General features: G+C 34.1%; 1 long non-coding RNA gene across 2 annotated transcripts in view; it reads left to right on the top strand.

The window, feature by feature from the left end:
- Nucleotides 1-12022, top strand: part of LOC109445267 (uncharacterized) — a 43957-nt gene that overhangs the window by 19560 nt on the left and 12375 nt on the right. For both annotated transcript variants that reach the window (XR_012497731.1, XR_012497737.1), the window contains exons 5-6: nt 111-183; nt 6911-7000. This is a non-coding gene — a long non-coding RNA (uncharacterized LOC109445267). The remainder of the gene's footprint in view (nt 1-110; nt 184-6910; nt 7001-12022) is intronic.

Consider the following 12022-nt stretch of genomic DNA (forward strand, 5'->3'; position numbering starts at 1 on the left):
CCTATAGAAACATTGGGTTATTTTACCCAACACTTGTGCAGTGACTAACGAACCCATGGTCATGGTCTAAACTAGATGGTGAACGTGGCTTCCACCGCCTAATTTTACAGGTTCCAAGGAAGGCAGCTTCCACTATGTTCCTGGGAAGACAACTCTCCGCTGTAGTCCCTCGAATTCTTTCAGGTAGGTCTTCATTTCTTTAACATAGCTGGGTTATTCAAGTTGGAGAAGCAGCTGCTGCGCAAGCAGCATGACTTAAACTGACAAAAGCAAGGCAATTCTGGATCCATGATTCACCTCCCACCTCTTGACCTCACACACCGCCATATTAGCGCGATCACACCAAAATACCAGCTTGTGTTTACAGTCTCAGTCCTCCTGATGGCGGACGGGCGCGTGTACACGAGCACTCGCTCTGTGTGCACTGAATAGGATCACGATCCGGAGAGCTGAAAATGTAAACACAAGCTGGTATTATGGTGTGACTGGCGGTTTGTGGTTCTTTGTTTGGATACTTTAAAAATGGGCACCCTGGCAAGAACGAAAAGAGGCAGAAAGCAGAACTGCTTCCAAATGACTTCTCTTTGTCCCTCCTCAGGTAGACCCAAAATAACATATATTTGACCGGGTCCTCCCCACCCCATTGTTTTTGCCTTGTTGGCTACACTTCAACGCAATAATTTTTTTTTTCTAGTGCAGGCCGTTAATGTTTTGCCTTGTATGATTTAAAACTATTTTCTGAGTATTTGCAAGCACTATACTGCTCTAGTTATTATTCGTATGAAAATCTTCCACGTGGCAAATTCATTGTTTGATGTGCTTAAGCAAGAACCTAAATGCCTTATGTGCCCGTGTTTTAATATTTGCAAATTGACAATGGTTCTTTTACCCCAAATGAGGATTGACATCAACATAACCCTACTAGACCAAGTATCTACCTACTGTTCTTGCTTATGCTATTTTAGTTGTTGATTTTCAAGTGCAGAAGTTGACCTCAAGAGAAATGTAAACGGTAAAAAAACCTAGAATTACAAGCCGCCTTTTAGCATAACATCTATTTGCATAGTTGGTCCTTTGGTTTTCTCTGCAGTCTTTGTCATTTCTCCATCTTAACACTAAATAAATTTAACCATTGGCTCTTCACAGTGAACTGTGATTCTGAAATAGATTTCCTTATCAGATGAAGAGATGATGTCATTTTAGGGAGAAAAATTAGGACATAAAAAAGGAAGTTTGAAAAAAAATATTTCCTGCAAAATGTCAACATAGCTCATGATAGGCTTGATTTTGTGGTAAAGTACCTCATCTTGTTTTTTAAAAAAACAAATGTTTTTCTTTGGAATTAGGTATGCTATCACTATCAAAAATCAGTAACTAAAGGAACAGTGGATAGTTTGGCAGATCCCTTTTCTTAAATAAGAATTACAAATTGATTTTACACCTATTGAGGCTGCTATTCACCACTGTAAACTTATTTCTGACAACTGTTTCTTTTAGAATCCAGTAAGTAATTGAAAAACCACAGTAATTTTCTCATACAATCAAAAAGCAGTTAATGTAAAGGCAAATACACACAACTTACGGTTTTAGACAGTTTGATGTAGACTGCAGTACTTAATAAAGGAATAAGAGGGATCTAAGCTTGAGATTTTTAATGACGTGCCACTCAAATGGAAGCAAGTGATTTCAGAAGTGTTGTCAGTCACTTTAGACTGAAAAGAAATAACAAGAAATAGCTTTTCAGATATCAAATCATTTGCACTAAAATGCTGTACTATAGCATGTCACCTTTGAATAGGCCAACAATTTGCCTTGTTTGTTTAAAACCTATTGTACTTGATCACTTCATGAAATTGCACAACTTGACTGACCTTTTCCATCTTGTATCTTGATTATCTCTCTCCATATGAGATCCCTCACCAAGACAGTTTGCAAGCATTTTGCAAATTATAATAAAGGAACCACCTACATGTACATCAATACTAACAGATCTGGATCATCTTATTTTCACCTGATATATGTTCAGGCTCAATTGAAAACTAAATTATGGAATGAATAGATTTACTGGAAGAGTGAGTTTGGCCTTATATTACCCGCACATTTTTAAAACAACTGTATGAAGCTATTTTGGAGATTCAATATCTGCAGCAATAGGTTCAGATATATAATTAATGTAAAAAGAATTGACATTTTCACAAGTTTTTATCCCCCATATCATGTAAATTCATATCTTGTGTGCTACATTTTCAATTCTGAAGAAATATTCCACGCTACAGGATTTGATACCTTTAAACTAGCTTTTAGTTTTAAAGATTTTTAAAAATTCTTTATGTCAAATATGTGGTTGTAATTTTACAGAAAATTTAAAACATCTTTGAGCCTGCAGGCATCCTTATTACTCCTCATAATTTGCTTTGGCCCATCCAGTTTCTAAGGTCAACACTTTTCCTAGCTACTTTATACTATTAGTATCTTATGGTAGTAAAAACAAACAAACGTGGCCTTTTAGATTAGATGGTCTTTGGCAAATTTATCTTGTGGAAACCAACTCGGAAGGTAAAGTAGGGGTCAGAAAAACTGCAGCAATGGCCCAATTCTACATCTCTAGCGATAACGGTTAAAAAAAAAAGATGGATGGAGATGGATGGTTAAAATGATTATACAACAGTGTGATTGTACTTAATAACACAGGAACTATACTTAAATATGACTAAAATGGTAAATTGTATGTTATCTATATTTTACCACTATTTTAAAAATAGGTGTTAAGATTAACTTGAATGAAACATTCGGGATTGACTCTAATAATCTACTTTCCCCACCAATAGAGCAATTATACTACAGCATGGATGCAAATACATTTGAGAGATCAAGCAGAAAAACCCAACTTTCTTCGTAGTTCATTGATGCAAACAAACATGTAAGAATTGTTTGTCGTTGAAGTTCAAACACAAATTATCATGTAAAGTAGCCGAAAGATAATAAAGTAATACAAATTTTATTAAATATTCTTTAATCCCTCCTCTATATATTTTTCTAACTGGCCATCTTTTTCCCCCCAGTTTATTCTTTTACAGCCCATGCGCATGAGCATATAACTTGTCTGCATGACTATTTATATAAATGAAAAGAATAAAGTAAAAAGAAGTGAAAAATAACACTGCCTTAAATACTAATGAATTTTAAGTACTTGAATTTTTGAAAGCAAACTCTAAGTCATACTGTAGGGCCTACTTTCCCACCTTTTAATAGCTTTCTAAAAAAACTCAGACCTTGAAGTGCATGCAATTAGAAACATGCAACAGTGAGGCTAGGCTTAGTCACAGTACTATTTCAATGCAAGCTGCTTCTATTTTTGGTGTCCTACAGAGAAATAGAATCAGAATGTTCTAACCTCAGCTCATGCTGTAGGTGAGAGTGCAAAGCTGACTGCTTAAAAAATTAGGGTGGAAGGGGGCATCCTTTCTAGCCAATTCTCTTGTTTTATGTATTAGGTGACTATTTTACTATGATGTAGACAATGAAGGACAAATAATTAATTCTGTGTACATAATTAGATCCAAACTCTCCTGGACAGATTGCCATGAATGTGGCCTATGAGCATCAGAACATGGTTTCTGCCTCATAATTCTATCACCCTAATAATTTTGTGTGCCCTAGCTGTATGTTTTTTAAGGCTTCTCCAAGATCTAAAACAGAGTAGCATTACATAAATGTAGAGAATCTCAGGGTTGGATGAATTTTAAATTTATCCAGTTCAAGCACCCATCTGATGCTTGAATCTCTTCAACTACTTACACAGCCTTAACATGAATACGTATTCTAGTGATGGTAATGCTTACTTCTGCTGGAGCATGTAGAACTGACAACAGGAAAACTAATAAGCCAAGAATAAATTAGTTTTTTCGTAAGCCAAAATTTTATAAGATTGAGGATTTAAATTAAATGACATAACCTATGCAATCATACCTAGCACAGTGGTAGAAATATAATACATACTAAAAATAGTTATATTTAATTCCATTTATATCACACTCGCTACTTCTTATGTTTCAAGTATGTATCTAGTGCTAGTTAATGTCGCATGGATATTGGAATATCTGGTTGTCTGCTATTATGTTAAGTTTAGAGTTACTGAAGTGTCATTAGTGTAATATTATGACAGAAACAGTTCAAAACTTTTTAACGTGAAAAAAAATAAAGATACTTATATTGTAGGTTCTTTTGGTGTTAGGTTATGGCTGTACCGTGATATATTAACATACATATTTACCTGTTATTAAATTCACCTTCCCATTCAGTCACTAATGCAAAAATCTGTTAGAAACTATAAAAATCACCCACAATTTTGGAATCTTACGATAGCCTCAATAAATGCTTATCTTCACAAACGCGAGATTGCTCTTCTACTTCATTCATACCCTTTATTGACTGGATATTGAGAAGTACAAAAACCTACTAACTTCTACATCTAAAATATCTACATGTCTATTTCTTAATTTTATATTCAGATATTAAAAATCCTACAAAACTTCCCTCTGGTAAGATCACATTTAACTAGATATTTGAGTCTTTGAGCTGTGTTTTTAAATGTTCTTAAAGATTTCTAGTTGTATGATTATTATTAAAGCAATCTGAATATAAGTAGTTTTGTTGAAGATAAATTAATTAAACTTATGAGTGTGTGACCTAAAATTTCTTAAAGTAATTAGCAGCTCTAGTTTACCTGAAAGATGCAGTTATCAGGAGCATGTAGTTTAATATCAGCACATCTCTAATATCAACGTTATTTAAAGCCATACATTAAGAGTCATAAGCATCTGTAGTGACAGAAGAAGCATGCAGCAAAGCACTGAAAAACTGGAATAGAATTAATTGGTTTTGGTCTACCCACTTCAAATTAGAAAATAGCAACAGAAAAAAAAAATTAAACACTAAATGTATTCGTTAGGCAGGATCAGCAATCATGCTGCCCACACATGATCTACAATTAATTTGTAAATAAGAAGATTCATCACCTGCAGGATAATAAACTCCAGTTTTATGGTCCAAAAGACTAGACAAGTAAAAACCACTAATGAATGCACTGTATAAACACAGGGGCAAGAATGTACATTGATTGAGCAAGTGAGGATAACGAGGAGACTCTGTTTTGTTATTAAAGTAGACCAAAAGATACATGACACATATCTGGAGATTTTTCTGAAGTGTTAACACTGTTCAAAACAGGGTCACTGAAAAGGAACGGAAAAGTGTTACTACAAGGTAAGGAGGGCAAAGGTTGATTTTTAGAAAGAGCACTTTAAAAATAAGGATCGGTGTAACAGAAAATGAGATAGTTACCTTAATTTTAATTAATTTTTCATAATTGCATATTAGAAAGTCCTACTAACATAATCTTCAGGGCCTTTAGTTTACCATCTTCTGATGTGATTTGGAATGGGAAGAGATGTCCCCAAACATTATTTACTGAGAAAAGAAGTAGTAAATGGAATTATCAGTATTGCCTTACTTTGGAAAAGGCTTTGATGTGAAAACTAATTTCCTTCCTTTAAGTTACAGTTGTATAACACACCTTAATTTTGAATCCAAAATAAAACACTCAACTTTATATCCATTCAAGTGAGAATTTCTTCTTCAGTGTCAGCTAAGAATTTTGAGAAACACAGAGAGATAAAAGAATCAATTGGGATGTTTGTTTAAAATAGAGTCTAGTCTCTACCAACTGAAACAATTTCTGGAATGGGGCCCTGTTATCTGTATACATTTGTAACAAAATCTCTACTTGATTCTGATGCATACTACAGCTTCAGGATGCTTTTATTGGTTAATATCCATGTTTTCACAATTTTTTCAAATATTTCCTTTTTATAAACAAAATTATTTTTTCAGTAGACATATGAAAATACATATGCAAAGTGTAAAAATTAGATCTGAAATTACTTATGTGAAATAAGTTCTCAGACCTGGAGTCACCTTAATGGAATCAATGATATTATTAATGCTAAAATGAAAAGGAGAAAGAAGCCAAAAGGAAATCTTAATACACTAAATAACATTCAAATTTCTGAGTGCTCTGTACCTCAATTATTAATTTAAAATACAATTAATATATTCAAATATAGCACTTTTTAAGCAATTTCAAATGTCAAAACATCTCAGTACTCAAAACTGATGTCATAGGATACTCAAAACAGATGGCATAAAACATAAAGTCTGTGTAATCCATCAATAGGACTTATTTTGACTCAATTTTAATAACTTTATCTAGTTTATATGATCATAATACATTAGAGGTAGCAATAGTTCAAAACACAGGTTGATAAAAGAAGACATTTACTCCTAGAAGTTATTTTTAAAAAGTAACATCTGGAAAAAAGAGGACAAAAATGCTTATTACAAAACAAGCCCCAAAATACTAGACTAAACTGCTATAAAGAGTGAGCTCAAAAAGCATAGTTATCTGGAGCTGTTTAATGTAGGGTCAAACAGTAGAGTAACCTGTATATGCTTGTGTAGTGTTGTAATTGACGTTTATGATGATCACGGTCAATCATTAGGAAACAGGTTTATATGCTCTAGTTTAAGAAGGGAGAGAAATGTATAGCTCAATTGAGAAAGATTTTAATCCAAATTGTCTAAAGTAAACAATTATTTAAATCTTAAAGAGAGAAATTTGACCTATCATGAACATTCACTAGCAGGATTTACCTCAAAGGAAGACAAAGATTATTTCCAAATAGTTTAACTTAAATAGAGGTTGTGTTATTTAGACATAGTCGCCATCTCGTGGCAAAAAGCGGTAGTTTTGGGGTAATTGTTTTGTCATTGGATTGGGACAATGTGGAGCTGGTTGCATCCAGAGGTTTTGTTTAAATCTTAAAATAATTGTCTATTTTAAATTGTACAGATCACACTGAAAATTATTTATTTAATTTCAAAAGAATGGAGACTCATGAAGATCACAAAGTGAGGAAGAAGCTGAAGATGATGAATGTAGGTCAATATAAATAATAAAGATATGGGAGGTATAAAATGAAAAAGACAAATAGAGTTTAAGAAAAAAACTTTGTTGAATATTGATTATAGATAATGATGTGGATAAGCCTAACATTGAAATGAAAAAATAAATATAGTGCTTAACTGTGGGAGTTTTTGAAGCACGATGGAACTGGACAATAATAATATGGAAGATGGAACAGGAGTTTATTGGAGTTCAAGCATCTTAAGATCCTTGGTTTGGGAGAAATGAGAGAGATACTGACTAAATGAGACATTGACAAGTGAAATAGTCATGTTAAAATTTACGGGTAGTGACTAAAAAAAGAGTAAATGTGTAATGTACAAGCTCAATTGATTCCTAGATCATATGCAATAATTTAATAATAACTAACACATAATCTTTATTAAGTGCTTTACAAATACTAAGTCGTTTAATCCTTACAACTCTGTTGAATAAGTAGCATGAGTGTCTCCATTCTGGCTCCAGAATTCATGCTGTTAACCACTATGCTAGTGTTTTATATATGTCTTATTTGGTTACCATTGCAGTATATGTCAATATGTTTTACAGAGTTGGCAATAAAGAATAGTAAATGTGGTATGAAAGGTATGCAAAATGGTAACAATTAGTACACAGAACTGAAAGTTTTCATAATTTAAAAAAATCAGGACTATAATATAATATTTGTCTTGGCAATAGGTAAAGAATGGCAAGAGACAGAAGCATCCCTAAAACGAAAGTACTAGAAATAGATTTGATGGCATGTGAGAATTTATCATAGGGGAAAGATAACATTTGAAATCAGTAGGATAAAGACATATTACTTAATAAATGGAGAAACAATTAGTACATAGTAATCTTGAAAAATGTGAATTTGGAGATCTACCTTACTCCTTACATGAAAATAAAATCCAGACAGATCAAGATTTAAATGTAAAAGTCTTCAAAGAAGGAAGATGTAATTGTTTAACAATTTTTATGCTGTGAAATCCTTTTCTGAGTATATACAACCTAGAAGCAAAAGCAAAATCGTCAGTTTTTTTTGAAACTTTTATACAGTGAAAAATAGCATAAACATATCTGCAGAAGTCTCCAGGTTTTCCCACCCACCACCTCAACAAAGCAGTTCTGCATTTTCTGCTTTATATTTGGTGCTCCGTGTAAGACTGCACTTGACAAAATGCTCTTTTGCTAGAATAAGAAAAAGAAGAGGAAGACGTTGAAAAACACTCTCTTGTCACGCACACTGAGGCTCAGAGCAGTTAAATGATTTAAAGTCACACAGCAGCATAATCTCATCCAAACTGTACTTTTTTCTTTTAACTATCCCTTTTTAAAAACTAAATGAAACAATGCACTAGCCATTGAAATAAATCCTCTTGTGCAGTAAGTAATTAAATAAATAGTCTATTGACTTTTTCAGTTTGTTTAGTGCTTAGTAGTTTCAGTTGGTTTTAAATCTTTTGCATGTGTCCCATTGTTGATTATTTAATTACTTATCACAGCACTGTAGAATCTAGAAATGTGCATATTAGAAAAAATTGAATAAACTTTTCAAAGAAATACACAACGTGTGTTTTAGAGTCATTATTAAATTCTTCCAAACACTTAAAAATTTATTAGAAACCAACTTTTATTTTATAACCTAATGAAATTTGACACAATGCTAAATTTCCACAGTATTTTATCATGAGGAGATGTTATCTTTGAGGCAATTCCATACGAAGGATACCATGGTTAGTTAGTATTACAACTCTAGCAAGCTTTTTTGCATGCTGTCTCATAAAGATACATAGAGATATACCTGTATAAAAGATTTGATGTGTTGTATGTGAGTACTTTAAAATGTTTTTGATCAGAGCAATTAATAGTTCAGTTGCTCTGTTAAATATTTATGGCCCAATTACGTTTTGAAACATAAAATAAAAAATAATCTCTCAGTAAAGAACAATAACCTGCCCTTTATTTAATTCTTTATTGGGAGGCTCTTTTTTAAAATAATTGTTGTATTTTTCAATTACAGTTGACATACAATGTTATATTAGTTTCAGGTGTATCACATAGGGATTAGACATTTATATAACTTATGAAATGATCACCCCAATAAATCTAGTACCCACCTGACACCATACACAGTTATTAAATATTATCGACTATATTCCTTATGCTATAATTTATATCCCCATGACTATTTTGTAACTACCAATTTGTACTTTTTAATCCCTTCCCCTTTATCACCTACTCTCTGAACCTCCCTCCCAGCCAGCAACCATCAAAATGTTCTCTGTATCTTTGAGTTTATATATCTGTTTTGTTTGTTTATTTTGTTCTTTAGATTCCACTTATAAATGAAATCATAAGCCGTTTGTCTTTCTCTGTCTGACATACTCCAGTCAGCACAATACTCTCAAAGTCCATCATGTTGTTGCAGATGATAAGATTTCATTATTTTTATGGCTTAGTAATATTCCACTGTATGTATGTACCGCCTCTTGTTTATTCATCCATTGATGGCCACCCAGGTTACCTCCATATCTTGGCTACTGCAAATAATACTGCAATGAACATATGGATGCACATTTCCCTTCGAAGTAGTGTTTTGGTTTTGGATAAACACCTAGAAGTAGGATTACTGGGTCCTTCTTTGTCTCTTGTTATAGCCTTTGTTTTAAAGTCTACTTTGTCTGGTATAAGTATTGCTACCCAGCTTTTTGCTTGTTTGTTTATTTCAATTTTCATGAAATACCTTTTCCCATCCCTTTACTTTCAGTCTGTATATGTCTTCTGATCTGAAGTGAGGCTCCTATAGGCAGCATATATAAGGGTTTTGTTTTCTGTTCCATTCAGCCACCGTATCTTTTTTATTGGAGTATTTAATCCCTTTATATTGAAAGTTATTGTTGATAGATATGTAGTGATTGCCATTTTATTATTCATATTTTTGTTTTTTTCTTTTTCTTCTTTAAGAGGTCCCTCTAACATTCCTTGTAATTCTGGTTTGATGGTGATGAACTCCTTTAGCTTTTTCTTATCTGGGAAGCTCTTTATCTATCCGTCAATACTAAATGATAGCTTTCCTGGGTAGAGTAGCCTTGGTTGTAGGTCCTTACTTTTCATCACTTTGAATATTTCATGCCAATCCCTTCTGGCCTGCAGAGTTTCTATTGAAAAATCAACTGACAGTCTTACGGAAACTCCCTTGTAGGTAACTAACTGCTTTTCTCTCAATGCTTTAAAGATTCTTTCTTTGTCTTTAATCTTTGGCATTTTGATTATGATCTGTCTTGGCGTGAGCCTCATTGAGTTCATCTTGTTTGCGACTCTCTGCATTTCCTGGGCTTGTATGTCTATTTCTTTCTCCAAGTTAGGGAAGTTTTCTAACATTATTTCTCAAGTAGATTTTCGATTCCTTGCTCTCTCTTCTCCTTCTGGTACCCCACTGCTGTGAGTGCTGGTACGCTTGATGTTATCTTCATCTTTTTAAATTCTTTTTTCTTTTTGCTGTTCTGATTGGGTGTTTTCTGGTACCTTAACTCTTAAATCGCTGATTCAATCCTCTGCTTCATCTATTCTACTGTTGATTTCCTCCAATGTGGTCTTTATTTTAGTTACTGTATTCTTCAATTCTGACTGGTTCTTTTTTATTTTTCTATCTCCATTTTCATGTTTCCTATCTCTTTGTTAAAGTTCTCACTGAGTTCTTCTACTCTTCCCCTAAGTTCATTGAGCATCCTTATAACCAGAGTTTTGAACCTTGCATCTGGTAGATTGCTGTCTCTATTTTGTTCAGCTTCTTTTCTGGAGCTTTTTTCTTTTCTTTCATTTGGGACATGTTTCATTGTCTCCCCATTTTGACTGCCTTCCTGTGTTTGTCTCTATATATTAGGTAGGGCTGCTATATCTCCAGGTTTTAGTAGAGTAGCCTTATGTAGTAGGTGCCCTGTGGGGCCAGGTGGCATAATTTCCCTCATCACCTGAGCTAGGTGCTCCAGGTGTGTCCCTATGTGGGTTGTGTGTGCCCTCCTATTGTAGTTGAGACTTGGTTGCTGTTTGCACATCAGTGGGAGAGTTGGCCTTCAGCCTAATTGGTTGTGACTGTGATTACAGTGGAGGAGCTGTTCTGCAGGGGCTGACCCTATGTAGCAGGATTTGCTTTAGCAGGGCTCTGGTGCCTGCAGAATCTGCCCTTTGGGTGTGTTGCCTGCACTGTGTCCCATAGATTTTGCATTGTTTTCATTTTTGTTTATCTCAAGGTATCTTTGAATTTCTTCCTTGATCTCATTGTTGACCCATTCATTATTTGTTAGCATGTTCTTTAGCCTCCATGTGTTTTTGTGTTTTCCAGTTTTTGTCTTGTAATTCATTTCTAGTTTCATACCACTGTGATCAGAAAAGATGCTGAAGCCAGGACCCCTTCCTTTTTAGGGGAGACCTCTACCATCGAGGTGTCCCTCTGGGTGTTCAGCTACTATGTGGTTTTGGGGTCAGCCTGTTTCATGTCTCCATCCCTCCTACCAGCCTCAAAGTGGCCCCTTCTTTATATCCTTAGTTACAGGGGTTATGTTCAGTTAGTCTTGAGATGATTCTTGAGGTTCATTGTTCTACAATTTATACTAGTTGTAATTTTGATGTGATCCTGGGATACACATTTGCCTAATCCATCATCGTGGACCTTCTAGATGGCAACATTTTAAATAAATCTCAGCCATTGCACAAAAAATTCAAAAGTGGTAATTCTGAGACTACAAATAACTTGATTAAGAATTAAATAGGATTTCTAACCAAGATGACAGAGTAAGTAAATGTTGTGCTTGTCTCCCCTCACGACCACATCAAAATTACAACTGAACTACAGAACAACCATCATTGAGAATCACCTTATGTCTAGCTGAACAGAAGTCCTACAACTAAGGACATTCAGAAGAAGCCACCTTGAGAGTGGTAAGAGGGGCGAAGATGCAGAATGTCTATATGGTAATTTAATCTATGACAAAGGAAGCAAATATACACTGGGGTAAA

The sequence above is a fragment of the Rhinolophus sinicus genome, linkage group LG01 (assembly GCF_036562045.2).
Source record: "Rhinolophus sinicus isolate RSC01 linkage group LG01, ASM3656204v1, whole genome shotgun sequence".
NCBI classification, from domain to species: domain Eukaryota; kingdom Metazoa; phylum Chordata; class Mammalia; order Chiroptera; family Rhinolophidae; genus Rhinolophus; species Rhinolophus sinicus.